General features: G+C 38.6%; 1 pseudogene; it reads right to left on the bottom strand.

The window, feature by feature from the left end:
- Positions 1 to 8,069: 8,069 nt before the first annotated feature.
- Positions 8,070 to 9,121, bottom strand: LOC114500066 (annotated as a pseudogene).
- Positions 9,122 to 15,146: the final 6,025 nt, after the last annotated feature.

Below are 15,146 nucleotides of genomic sequence, written 5' to 3'. Positions count from 1 at the left end.
TATAATCTGAGACAATTGCAATGTAAAGAAGGTGTACAATATTGATATGGTGGTTTATTTTGATCCCTGGGCTAACTATTTTCCATGTGGCTATATACATATTTGTCATCAGACAAAGGGGAAACAGACTCAAGATAGTATCAGGCCATAGAGAGAATATAGATGTGTTATGCATAAACCCTTTCATCATTTTCTGTTGGTTGACTTGTGTCTTTACTCTCCAGAAATATGAAGCTCAAGTGTTACATGTTAGTAAAGTGCAGGTGTGACTCATAATATTAAATCCTGTGGAAAAGAAACAAGTTTTTATCATTGTATTAATAGCTAAGCTTCAAAATTAAGACTGAAATTTTTTCTGATGACTATGCACTTAAATAAAGGAATAAATCTAAAGCTCTTAGTATGGTAACTGGTATACAATACATATATACTAAATACCATTTTAATTATTATGATATAATGTTAAAGCTACCTTTCAAAATTCACTTGTTATCTTACCTTGCTCAAACTCATCCTAGACCTTGCTTTTCATCTCTGATAAAAGAATAATTTATTCAATAGACATTGATTGTCTTCCCCACACTGTCTATGTGCTGAAGATAATATATCAGCAAGTAAAACCAACAAAAATCTCTGCCCTCACAGAACTCACCTTCTAGTAGGGAAAACAGATTATGAGTAAATTATGTATAAGTTGAATATGTAGTGTGTTAGATAGGAACCAGAAGAATGAAGAAGAACAAGCAGGGGAGGAGATAGGCATGTGGCAGTGTGGGGAGTGTCACAGAGGACTTCACTGCAAAGAGGACACTTGAGTAAAGCCCTGAGGAGCTGCAAGATGCAAAGTCAGGGTGGTGAAGGAAGGAGGGAGGTAAAGAGAAAAAATAATGAGACAGTGTGATTTAATTTTTTTTTCTTTTGCTGAATTTGATTCATGTTAAAAACCTGAAGCTTGGTATCATTTCTATGAAACCTTTTTTTGATACCTTTTCATTTTCGTGTAAAAATGAACATTTATTGAACACCAAATAAGTTCCAGACACTAATACAAACATTTTACATGTTGCATGCTGTTTGTCTGAGAATAGCCTAAATACAATACAAACTTTTATTTGTCCCACTGTACAGCCAAGGAACAGGAGGAATAGACAAATTAAGTAATTTTTCTAAAGATAGGCTGCCAGCAAGTCAGTGTTGGTGTGGGGAGTATGTGTCCACGGTCATCTGAATGCAAGTCATGATATTCACTGCCAGACAATACTTCCACCCACTCTCTGAAAACTGGACTAAGCTTGAGCCCTGGGAGAGGACAGGCTGGAGTGGTCACCATTGGGTGACAGTACGAGAGCAAAGAGTAAGACACTTTCTTGAGAGGAGCAGGAAGTTTCAAGATATTATTAACACTGGAGACATGAAATACCACTTTCACAGTCTTCATTTTAGAATAATCATTAACTTATGTCTCCATCTCATAGTCAAGATGGTATGTTCCTTGAGAGAAGAAATTATGTTATTCAACTTTTCATTCCAATTCCTAGCAAGGTAGATGCCCAGTAAATTGTTGTTGAATGAATGGATCAATAATGAAGAAAATTAGGGAAATAACTGTATAAACAGGATGTAGGAACATACTGAGATCTATGCATAGGGAACTTAGATACAAAGATGACATGCATCAACAACACAGCCTCATAGACTATAAACAGATTTAAACAGTAAGGAGTTATAAATTATACCCATTGTTTTCCTTCACCCCAAGCCTTCTTTTATCTACCTCATTGTAGAAAATGACAATATCCACTATATAGCCCAGGAACCAGGATGAAAATCCTTTAATTCATCCCCCAGACTTGATTACTTTTCCTCCTGAACACTGATTCAGTGTCCCCTTCCCATCCCTACCACACCGATTGCAGATTCTGGCTCTTATTTTCTCTGGCTTGGAATATTGTAGGAGCCTGATTTCAGTTGGTTCTTTTCAAACCATCTTTGACTTTTGTGTGATCCTAGAGCAACTCTGATTAAGTTACCTGCTTAATATGTTTCAATCAGTCCCTACTGTCCTTGGGATTAAGGACAAACCCTTCAATAAGGGTTTTTTTTCTCTGATATATGCTTATTTTTCCAGTTGTGAATCCCCCACAGTTCTGATGCTCTGGCCACAGGAAAATATTTTCTGTTCTGTGCACACGTCATGTTCTCTCACCCCTCCTTGCCTTCTGCACGTGGCTCTCTATTCTTGGAAACTTTCCTGCAATTATGGATAACTTCCTGTTCATCTGGCAATTTTCAGCTGAAACATCATTTCTTCTGTGAAGATTTCTTGTTTTCCCTTGGCCAAACCAAGGAATCATGTTTTTTAAAGATTTTATTTATTTATTTTTAGGGAGGGAAGGAAGGGAGAGAGAGAGAGAGAGAGAGAGAGAGAGAGAGAGAGAGAGAGAGAAACATCAATGCGCGCTTGCTGGGGGCCCATGGCCTACAACCCAGGCATGTGCCCTGACTGGGAATCGAACCTGCAATGCTTTGGTTTGCAGCCCGCGCTCAATCCACTGAGCTACACCAGCCAGGGCTCCAAGGAATCATTTTTTAATTCTCCTATAATACTTTGTGTCTTATGTGTATTAGAGCACTTTTATAATTGTGTATGTGTGCACCTATTTATGTCATTGAATTGTTAACATTACTTTGTCATTGTACCTTCTGCACCCAGTGGAGTGCTGAACACCAAAGCCTTAGGAATTAATGTAGCTTAAGTTTTATTTTTATGTAAGTTTGATGATGTTATTAACCCCTTTACATTTTGAACCTTAGGTACAGCTAAGGTTCAAGCTTAGATCACTTCATACTTCTCCCACAGCTGCTCTCTCAATGCTACAAGATTTAGAGGTAAGAGATGACAGAATGGTGGAATGATGTTTTCTAAGATTGAGGGTATGATGTGTAGCATGAATCATTTGTGATGGGACTGGCCTTTATAAAAGTCATATTTAACTAGCTAGGCAAAATAAAAGTTTAGCGTGAAAGTATTGCCAGTAAACATGCTCAGACCTTGTCTTGAGTCAATTAAGAGTGCAGGGACATGGAAAATGCACTAAGTAGGAGGGAGAATTATCAGCTTTCCTTTCATACCTCTTGTAGACTTGAAGTTTCTGACCAGGTATCTTCAAAGGTCCACTGAAACCCAGATGGTGCTCTCTAATGGAACAAGGGTCTTTTTCAGGTTGCAGTCACCTCACAGGAGGTCTAGCTATTGTGATGGCACAACTTTATAAGGTATCTCTCTGCCCCTCCTCTTGACTGAGTTTATTATGATTTGAATGTTGGTGGCTTTTCTCATTAGAAGCAGTAGAGCCCAGAAGACAGTGAAAAATCATCGTTAACATGCTAAAGGAAATAAACTCTTCCATTCAGAATCGGTGTTATAGTAACTCTAGGGCAAAAAACTTAAAGCTGTTTATTGTAATCCCTAGAGAAGCACTAAAAAATATGATTCTTACCAAATAGATAAAAGTCTCTGAAGCCACCTGGAACCAGATCCTTAAGATGCATAGAATTGTTTTTTACAAACTCCATTCCCTTTCATTACCATGAAATTCAGGTCTTCTGATTTATTGGTTCACTTCTTATTAACTAATCCGTCTGCATTTCAACAAAAACCACACAGAGAAACTTGACCTGACTTAAGCCAACACTTTTCCTCAACCACTTGTATACTCATTCAGCAAATCTGTATTGTGAAATGAATGTTGCAGATACTGTACTAGCAATTGGGAGTATATGAATAAACACAACTGGATGAAGGCTGTCTTAATGTTGAACTTAATATATTAACTATTGTATCTCTTTACTTAAAGCTCTGTGTTACACACAACTTGAGAATATTGTGTTGTGTAGATTGTGAACTGCACTGGTCAGTCTGGAATTTTGAAGTAGTTAATGAAGACATTAGTGGGGGTAATTTGGTTTCACAGGCTACATGTAATGGACATTTGTCAATGTTTGGCTTCTGATCATTGAATACCCTTTCTATTTTTATAGTTTTCTGTGAATGTGAGGGGATTTTAGAGTATGCCTCCCTCCACAGAATTTGAATATTACCTGAAATCCACTTTTTTCTGTGCCTTCATTGCAGCTAGGGCATAACATATAACTCAAACTCAATTAGATAGGCCCAGTCTAGACTTTAAATTAAGATGTAGTAATATGAGAAATCCAAAGCAGCAAACAGTTTCTTATTTGTTTTATAGAATAGACTTTGTAAAGCAATTTCAGATATACAGAAAAATTGAAAAGTTATTGTGCAGTGAGCTCCCATATACCTCCTTACTTTTCCCTATTATTTGTTCTAACTTTATTTTTATTGTTGACACTATTCCAGATGTCCCTATTTCTCCCTTCTTTTCCCACCTCCACCCAGTCCCTACCCCTCCTTCCCTCTGGCCATCACCACACTCTTTCTGTGTCTATGGGTCATGCATATACGTTCTTTGGCTACTCTGCTCACCTTCTCTCATCCAGTCCTCTCTCCCTGCTCCCCTCTGAAAGCTGTCAGTCTGTTCCATGTACCCATGCATCTGGTTCTATTTTGTTCACCAGTTTATCTTACATTATTATGGCATATTTGTTATAATTAAGAAAATAACATTGATACCTTATTATTAACTAAAGTCCATACTTTACTCAGACTTTTTTAGGATTTTTTGTATTTTCGTATTATTATTAATTTTTTAAATGATCCATTTTGTGATCCATCCAAATTAGATTTAATTGTCATGTCTCCTTACATTCCTCTAGGCTGTGAGAATTTCTCAGACTTCTTTTTGATGACCTTTACAGTTTTGAGGAGTACTGGTCATATATATTGTGAGAAGCTCATCTATTAGAATTTTCCTGATGTTTTTCTCATGATTAGGTTCAGGTTATGAGTGTGGAGAAGGCAGATCACTGAGAAAGTGCTATTTCTATCATACCAGCTCAAGGAGATATACTGTCAACACGACTTATCACTGATCATCTGACTAAGGTATTGTTTTTCATCAGACAATTTCTTCTTTTTCTTTCTTTTTATGTCAGTGGCAGAAGCAGCAGCAACATCCCAATTTCCAGGCTCAGGAAATGAGCAGCTCTGGAAGCAGGGTCTGCACTGATGTTGTTGGTAGGATATTTGTGCCATCTAGTGTTAAAAAGTTCTTTGAGATGGTTTGGTCTGTGGTTCTGGCTATAGAACCAGAATTAACCATTTTTCCAATATTTGTCCTTTTAGCTTTAATCATGCATAGTCAGTTTCTCTTACTTGCAACTAATAGCCCTGACTGACACATGATATTTATTATGATTTGGGGGTATGTATACTAAATATTTTTTCTTTAGAAGCTTTCTGGTCCTTTATTCCCTGTCTCCCTTCACAGAGTGAGAGGTAGTAGTTTCAAGCAGACTGCTTTTCTTTGGTCATGTGAAAAAGGCCCAGTAGCATCTATTTTGATGGAATATTAGGAGCATGATTCTCCCAGCATTGCAGTTATCCATTGCCGCATCACAAACCCTGTCAAAACCTAGTGCCTTAAAATGTTAACTATTTTATTTTGCTCAGGATTCTGTAGGTTTGGAATTTGGACACTGGGGATGGAAATTATGTTAGATAAAGGAATTTTAAAGGAAAAGGGGGTGGTTGCATGAGAATTGATTTGGGGCAAATATGAGAACTGACTTCAATGAGTTGTGGTCTAGAATAGAGGTGGCAAACACAAGGCCCAAGGGCCAAATCTGGCCCTCCACCTTGTTTTATCTGGACAGACACCTTGTTTCTACCTGGCGGCAGTGTTAAGCTCCTTGCCCCTAGTTAAGGAGTAATAACATTTATACAGTCCTAAAATTACATTGAGCCCTTTGAAGGTAATTGCGAGGCTGATGTGGCCCCTGGTGAAAATGAGGTGAGAATGCTAATAAAAAATTGTTCTAGGATACTTTATAACCACAAGAAGCCAAATGGATCCAGGTGGGTATAGTATTAGTTAAATGACATATCTGCATATTGTTAATAGTTCCTCCTTCTAGTTTTACATCTTTTAAATCCTGACATGGCATTTCCCCCGAAATCATGGGGGAGTTTTTGAACCCTGGCTGGTGTGGCGCGGTGGATTGACTGCCAGCCTGTGAACCGAAGGGTCATTGGTTTGATTCCCAGTCAGGGCACATGCCTGGGTTGTGGGCCATGTCCCCAATAATGAGAGGGAACTTCAGATTGATGTTTCTCTCACTCTCTTTCTCCCTCTCTTCCCCTCTCTACAGTCTTAAAAAATGTAAAAAAATAAAGTTACACAAAGTTTAAAAAAAGAGGCTTGACCCAAGATTCCTAGTCCTGTCATTTAAAAACCAACAGGCCTGACCAATGTGGCTCAGTTGTTGTGGCATGAGTGACATCATCCTGAAAAGTGCAGAGGCTGTGGTTCACTTCCTGGTCAGGCACGTGCCTAGGTTGTGGGTTTGCTCCCATCAGGGTGCGTGTGAGAGGTAACTGATCGATGTCTCTCTCCCTCTTTTCCCCTCTCCCCTTCCCCCTCTCTAAAATACATAAAATTTTTAACGTCTTCCTTTGGGATAAGGTCCAAGCTCCTCCACTCTTCACAGTTTGTCACCTCCTGCCACACCAGCTTCATCTTCCCTCCTCACTCTTATGGGTCTTTGCTCTTGATGTTCCTTCTGCCTGCAATGCTCTTCCCCCAACTCTTTAGCTAGTTAACCCCAGTTTTTCCCTCAGCATCCAACTCAAATGTACCCTCCTCTGGAAAGCCTGCCCTGGACATCCCCTTCCCTCCAGGCAGCACTGAGCACACAGTGATTCCCATGTCCCTGCCCCCTCCCCCTCAAAAAAAAATTGTTCCAGGAATAAAACTAGAAAAAGTGAGTTCAAGATACATAAAATTGGATTTTGCCTACCATGAGGAGCACATTTTTTAAAAAAGATTTTATTTATTTATTTTTTAGAGAGGGAAGGGAGGGAGAAAGAGAGAGAGAGAGAGAAACATCAATGTGCAGTTCCTGGGGGTCATGTCCTGCCACCCAGGCATGTACTCTGACTGGGAATCGAACCTACAACACTTTGGTTCCCAGCCCACGCTTTATACACTGAGCTATGCCAGCCAGGGTGAGGAGCACATTTTAAATTAAAAAAAAAACAACCTATCTGTATATGAAAGAGAACAACCCAAGAGCATAAGGAGCTGTATCATTCTTGTTTAGGCAAATGCTAGACACTTATTCAATAAAAAATATTATGGAGTAGTTTAAACCTCAGATATATGGTTGGAATAGAAGACAGTTGAATTCATTTTTTGCTCTGATACTTTAAAATTATATGAAATTTGGATGATAATACACAAAACTTTTCCTGGAGGTTTCAGGAGAGAACATTATGAACTATCAAATATTATTACATCTAGTACTTTGTACAAAGTGAAATATTATGGTACATGATCCCAGTATTAAAGTCTTTCAGATTTGTTGACTGTTTTAGTCAGAGTTTATTCATAAATATGTATGAGTGGGACATCCAAACTTGAAGCATCTTTGATATTAAAATTATGCAGGCATTCATATTTCAAGATAATCCAGTTTGAACCTCCTAGATTCCATTGTACTATGAGTAAAACATGTCCACATTAGATGAATTAACCACAAACTCATTCAAGATAACAAGACAGTTTTCATATTCAGGATACAATCTACATTTTCATCCTTTTATTCCACGCCCTCCCCCTCCCCCGCCACAGCCATGGTCTAGCTTAGAGTGCAGTATTCACAGATTCTACAATATGTCCTTCACTTTCATGCTTTTTGAAAAAGGCTTTATAAAAATACTTTATTTATTTATTTTTAGACAGAGGGGAAAGGATGGAGAGAGGGAGAATAATATCAATGTGTGGTTGCCTGTTGTACACCCTTCACTGGGGACCTGGCTCATAACCCAAGCATGGGCCATGACTGGGAATCAAAACAGCAACCCTTTTGTTTGCAGGCTGGGGCTTAATCCACGGACCCACATCAGCCAGGGTCTCATGCCTTTTTTGTTGAAATGACCTAACTCACAACTGTTTATCGAAGTTCTGCTTCTCTTCTAAGTTTGTTATTATAGCTCAAAAAGTGACATTCAGAGGTCACTGCCTGTGAGAAAAAGTCTTTCTTGTAGTTAGTTTCCTGAGAGCCCCTTTGACATCCTTGTTTCTCAGGCTATAAATTATGGGGTTCAACATTGGTGTCACCACTGTATAAAACACAGATGTCTTATCCCACTCTTTAGTGGGTTGGAGTTTGGCTGCATGCAGGTGAATATTCCCGACCCATAGAAAAGGACAACAACAATGAGGTGGGAGCCACAGGTAGAGACAGCCTTGAGCCTGCCCTCCCCAGACTGCATCTGGATCACAGTGGAGATAATATGCCAGTAGGAGACAAGGATCAGGGAGACATGAGCTAGGAGGATGACCACACCCATTGCAAAGATGGCCATTTCTGTGCTGTAGGTGTCTGCTGAAGCCAGCTTCAGGATTGCAGGAGGTTCACAAAAGCAGTGATTTATGATGTTCTGCCCTCGATAGGGAAGTTGGAAGGTAAAGGTGGTGTCCAGCAGAGACACTACTGTCCCACTGGCCCAGGATGCTATAGCCAGCTGGAAACATACCTGTTGTGTCATGATGGTGGAGTAGTGCAGGGGCTTGCAGACAGCCACATACTGGTCATAGGACATCACTGCCAGCTGTGCACACTCTGTGCACCCAACCAGAAGGAAGACAATGATCTGTGCCATACACCCTCTGAAAGAAATGGTTTTCCTATTTACCAGGAAGTGGACCAGCATTTGAGGGACAATGCTAGTAGAGAAGCAAAGATCTGCAAAAGAGAGGTTTCTAAGAAAAAAAATACATGGGCGTGTGGAGCCGAGAATCCACAAAGATGAGAATGGTGATAAGCAGGTTTCCAAGCACAGTCAACAGATAAATGATGAGAAAAAGAATAAACAGCAGGATCTGGGTCTGCAAGTCCGGGGGGAAGGCTGGAAGATGAACTCAGCCACAAAGGTTTGGTTTTCTTCTCCCATTGAGAGTTACATCTATTTACCTGTTTGGCACCAACAACAAGGAAAACGTTGGGTTTTTGATGCCAAGTCCTGTAGAAGAGGCTCATTGAAACCTGACACCTAATTGAATATGTTTAGCTCTTTTGCTATCCATCTTGTTCTAATTAATGCTACATTCTGATTCTTATTAGCTGTTTGTAATTTTTAACCAGAATTTATTGATTTATTTTTAGAGAGAGGGAAAGGTTGGGAGAAACACAGAGAAACATCAATGTTTGAGAGAAACACTGATTGGTTGCCTCTCATACATGTCATGACCAGCACCCTGATGAGGAAAACCAAACCACAGCCCAGGCATGTGCCCAGACTGGGACAGAAGCAGCAAACTTTTGCCTTGTGGGATGATGACCACCAACCAAACCACACCAGTTAGGGCAGTAGCTGTAATTTAAATCCAGATACACACTGCACAGTAAATATAAAGAACAGTTGTCTGTCTCTCAGAGGTAGGATTTGAACGCTTATGTACACATGTGTGTATATGTGGCATGGGGAGGAAGATGATTTAATGTCCAGACAGAAAAGGAGAGTGAAAAATGAGTGAAAAAGGAGGTAAAAGATGAACTGTTGTACATTTACATTCCAAGAAAGACCAGCAATAATTATTCATTCTTTTACACTGCAAAGATTTCCTCTAGTAACTCACTAATTAATTCAACAGGATCTCTCTCTCTCTCTAATACGTGTAGAAGATGAGGAAGAAAAAATGAAGAGTGGTTAAAATAGAATAGAGAAAATAGAAGTTAGAAGAAAGTAGGGATAGAATGCTGGGCACAGAGATGTGGGGAAAAGCAGAAGGAAGAGGGGATGCAGGAAGAGATCTGTGAGTCTGGCTGTTTCCCCCAAACCAAAAGCATGGGTAATGAATGTTTTCTCCCTCTGAGGCCCTAACAGCATTGTGACTAATATGGCCTTTCCAGAAGTCTCCTCCCAATGACTGTGACACACACAACTGCATATATGTGGATTTTTATCCACACATACCACAAGCTGCACAAAAACCACATCCCACACAAACATGCGCACATCCACACATCACGGATTTACTCATATAAGTGTTTCATATTCTTATATGTGAACTGTCATTGGCACCAAATCTTTCACCATAACAAAATGATTCACAGAGAAGGCAATTGGCTATTGATCCAATTCGATACTGACCAAGGCTGGGTATATGGGAACCCACAATGCCTGGCTTATATGAGGAGGTCATTGCAGAATAGGGTGTAGGTGTGGTGGCACCAGTGGTGGGGGTCAGTGGCCTCCTCTGGACTAGATGGACAGTGCTGATGTAATGGGACCTGCTCTTACTCATGAAGGGGTTGGAATCGGCAAGGCCAGCATTCCTGGTATAGTGTCCCATACAGTCCTGGTTTCCTCACATCTCATAGGTGCTGAGCCTGCTCAAGATCAAGAGGCTCTTGATGTGGTTCCTCAAAGGAAGGTTCCTAGTTTCCTTCAGGTCCTCTGCCTGTTCAATGGGAGATGGGGGAACCAATGCCAGCTGAGGGAAAGGATGCAAACTGAAGGGCTGACAGCAGAGGGCATGGGAGGCAGAGTCAGGCAGAGTGGGATGTTTCTGGAAACACCCTCATCCCTAAGAAGAAAGTCTGGAATAGGATTTTAGGTTGGATTTCTAAAAAAGAATGGAAATAGAACTGCTGTGTCTGGGATTAACAAGGAAAAAGTTGATGGGTAGGGGAATACATGAGAAAGTTCATCTTTCCCAGCACCATTCCCACTCCCCACCACAACCCCCTAGGCAGTACTGCAGAATCCTGCACACTGAGGCTCAGCAGCAGCTTTCCCACTCTCACCTGAGGGCAGAGAGCAGGTAGACAGGGGCTGAGGAGTCTCTGGTGTAGGAATCCAGGATGGAGTGTGGGAGGGAGTGGTTTCTACAGCCTGCAGAGATCCACTCTGGAAGACTGTGCCAACTGTACGGTGGCTGCAAAGCAAATAGCTCTCAAGGCCTACACTAAATTCATCCAAGGAGTGTGACTTTTTGTCCCAAGCCTTTTCTCCTTATTTGATTCAAGGTACAAACTGCAATTCTCCTAGACCCCAGTTCTGAACAGCAGACATTTCTTCATGGGAGTATTTGAAGGTGCAGTGCTGAGAGTGATGTAAATGAGGGGATTCCCTTGGAGATTTAATTATCCTCAATTTTATCATCTTTCCATCATCTGAGACATCTTAGGTCCCTTGTGTTACATTTAAAATCACAGATTAAAGCCTCTACATCTTTCAAACTATACCAATGTCATTCAAATGACATCAGCAGATATATTTCCAGAGGTTTACAAGTTATCAAATTTGTGTTTTCATTTACATGGTGATTAAGTAAAAAGGACAATGAGCATATATTGGATTCTCTGGATGCCAACTTTGTATCTGAGTAATGCAACTTGATTGAAGGGCTACACTCTCATTTCAGTTTATGGTTGTTAAGGTGATAACCTTAAGTGATAGAGTTTAATCTGATTAGCACTGTCCTAATATCCACAGGACAACAAGATTTGTGAGCGTGCTGTTATCTTAAAGTTGCATACTTTTATTGGACATAAAGTCAAAGCTTTTCTTTTGTGTGGATAATCAGTCAAAGGCCATTTTGTATACAATCATTTCTTAAACCATTTGGTTGTTAAACTATTCAATTGAGACTTTGGTTTGGCCACATGAAAATGAAACGCCTATAGTTCCCTCAAGATAATGAAAAGAAATCAAAGGCAAGTTTTACATTTAAATGTTGTATGCACACCATCTGAAGGCTAAATGATGCAAGAGAAAAACGGTGGAAGGATGGAGTTGTCAGATGGTAGCACAGGCAGGTGGGATTCAAGGAAGCCCCTGAAGCTGATGGTTCCCCAGTCACATTTCCTGTGGCAATTTATGTTCAGCAAAACATCAATCAGTCACATCAAGGAAATGCTATTACCTTGAATTCTACTGTTTCACTGGTTTTGTGGTTTGCCTTAGACATTATTTGCAGTTTAGCTTTGTTTTCACAGCACATATAAATCTAACTCACACAAATAAATGGATTATGTTCTGTGGTATAATATACAATTTTATCTAACTATATCCATATTAATGGCCATTTGGGTTATTTCCAATCTTTAGACATTAAAGCAAAATCTCTTTGCACATATATCTTTGTAGCTTTGTCAAATGTATTTGAAGAGTAAGTTTTCTTGGACCTGATTGCTGGGTCTCAAGGCATATTCCTTTAAAATATCAATAGACATTGTCAGTTGCATTAATTTATACTCTCTTTAAAATTGCATAAAAGTTCCTACCTAGTTACACCTTTATTAACAACTGGTGTCACACTCTTCAATTTCACAATTTTATTCCATAATACTTTAACTGTACTTGAGGATGAGCATAATTTTTGTTTATTAATCATTTTTTATTTCTTTTACTGTAAAAGAACTATCTGTTTCCTTTCCTAATGTTCTTTTATTGGGTTATTTAACCTTCTTTTACCACTTTGTAAAACCCTTATATATTATGAAAAAATTGGCTGTTTGACTTTTGTCTTGGAGAGAAGCCTTTTTCCACTTTGCTACTTGACTTTCTTTATGGATATTTGTGTCACACATGTGACCTATAATTGACCATGGGCATATCAATCAGTTTTTTCTTTTTTGACTTCTTATCTTTGTGTTAATATTTGAAAGGCCTCTGTTATGAAAGATAATGCTTTTAGGAATCATTTGTTTTTTTCTCTAAGATTTTCATAGCTTTACTTACATATATCACTTTCTTTACATCTTGATATGCCTAGAATTCATTTTGATAGAAGGAATGAGATAGGTATCCTTAGTTTTTCTCCCAAATAGTCACTTAGCACCATTTATGAGATAATTTTCTATCAATTTAAAAGACTTATATACAAGACAGTAAAAAGATATATGTGTCCCTATGTTCACTGCAGTATTATTTACAATAGCCAGGACAAGGAAAGAACTTAACTGTCCTTCAAGTGATGATTGGATAAAGAAGATCTGCAATCATCAATGCAATACTAGTCAGCCATAAAAAGATGAAATATTGCCACTTGCAACAATGTGAATGGATCTTGAGACTGTCATGAGAAATGAAATAAGTAGGAAAAGGGCCAAGAACCATATGATTTCACTCGAATATGGGATGTAAAACAAATAGCAAAAACTTATAGAAATAGACAACTCTGTGGTGGATAGCAGAGAGGAAGGGGGCTTGGGGGAGGATAAAGAGAGTAAATAGAGTCAACTACATGGTGACAAAAGAAGACTAGACTTTGGGTGGTGGGCACACAATGGAATACACAGATGATGTATTATAGAATTGTACACTTGAAACGTATACAATGTTATTACCCAATGAATGGAAAAACATAAAAAATAAACTCCTAGTAAATTTGGTTCATTTTTATGTCCTCTAGTCTGTTTCTCTTCTGATTATCTATTTCTATATGAGTACCATGCAACCTTCATTCCTCCTGTTGTTTATTTGTTTGATTCTCAGGTGTAAAGAATTAAATTAAACTACATTCCTAAGCGTATGACATATTACTATGATTAGTGATTCCAAGGACCCCCTCTTGTTTATTTTTCTATACACTTATTTTATTTGTCACTTGCTTGATATACACCCATACATGATTCCCATTGGCCTCATAGCCATTCTGATGTATGCAGTACCTTTATTCTGTTCTTAAAAATGATTACTTTGTTTGTGTATGTACTTTCAATTTATTTAAGTGGTATTGTACTATGTGTGTCTTTGTTTCTTACTTTCTCACTCAGTTCTAAGTCTTTAAGATCATTCATGTTACCACATGTACATACAGTCACTTCTGACTGCTGTGGCGTGTCCTGTCCTTGGTGTTCATCCATTGCATTTTCACTTATTTTCTCTCTCAGGAGGTTATATACAAATTGCACAACATATTATCACCACTAATAAAAGAACCAGAAATATCACAGAAAATGAGTCCATGTGAGAAGTTTTTTGGCTCAGTAACTGTTACATCATAGAATATGTATAAGCATAAGATGACGAAGTAATACTGGATTCCTTCCCACAATGGCTCTACCTCATCACAAAGGTAAATGTGTTCTGTTTTGTAACGTTTGCCATCACATTATTGCATCTGAATTTCTAATTTCTGCATGTCTAATACAGGTAAATAAAAATCTCTCTGATAGTTTATTTTGTAGACTTTTGTTTATTGATGAATTTGAGCATTGCTTTATGTTGTGTAGCCCTTTAAAGTTACTGTTTTTTTTTTATTCCCTTTATATATTCTCTGGTCTTTTTTTTTTTTTTTGAGGGGACAGGATTCCTCCTCTTCTTGTTGATTTTTTAGAATTCATTGTAAATACCTGATAGTAAGTTCTTATTTCTTGATGGTTTCAGATAAAACAAATATTTTACCTGTTTTCTCATCTATGTTTTAACTTTGTTCTTAATGTTTTTTACTAAACACATATCACAGATTTTGATGAAATCAAATTCAGCAAATTTTTCCTTATGGATTATGCTTTGGAATTTCTTTTTTTAAAAATTTTTATTTATTTTTTAATTATATTTTAATCAGTGTTCAAATACAGTTTTCTCCTTTTTACTCCCAATCCAGTCCCCCCCCACCCTCCCCACTTCCCTCTCATTACCACCCTCCCCTTAGTTTATGACCATGTGTCCTTTAAGTTTGTTCCTGTGAACCCTTCCCACTGTCCCCTTAAATTCCCTCTTCTCTCCCCTCCGGTCACCGTCAGCCTGTCCTCTATTTCAGTGTCTTTGGTTATATTTTGCTTGTTTCTTTGTTTTATTATTTAGGTTCCTGTTAAAGGTGAGATCATATGGTATTTGTCTTTCACTGCCTGGCTTGTTTCGCTAAGCATAATGTTTTCCAGCTCCATCCACGCTGTTGCAAAGGGTAGGAGCTCCTTCTTTCTTTCTGCTGCATAGAATTCCATTGTGTATATGTACCATAGTTTTTTGATCCATTCATTTACTGATG

The sequence above is a fragment of the Phyllostomus discolor genome, chromosome 6 (genome assembly GCF_004126475.2).
Source record: "Phyllostomus discolor isolate MPI-MPIP mPhyDis1 chromosome 6, mPhyDis1.pri.v3, whole genome shotgun sequence".
Classification (NCBI taxonomy): domain Eukaryota; kingdom Metazoa; phylum Chordata; class Mammalia; order Chiroptera; family Phyllostomidae; genus Phyllostomus; species Phyllostomus discolor.
This window is presented reverse-complemented; position numbering and strand designations above follow the sequence as displayed.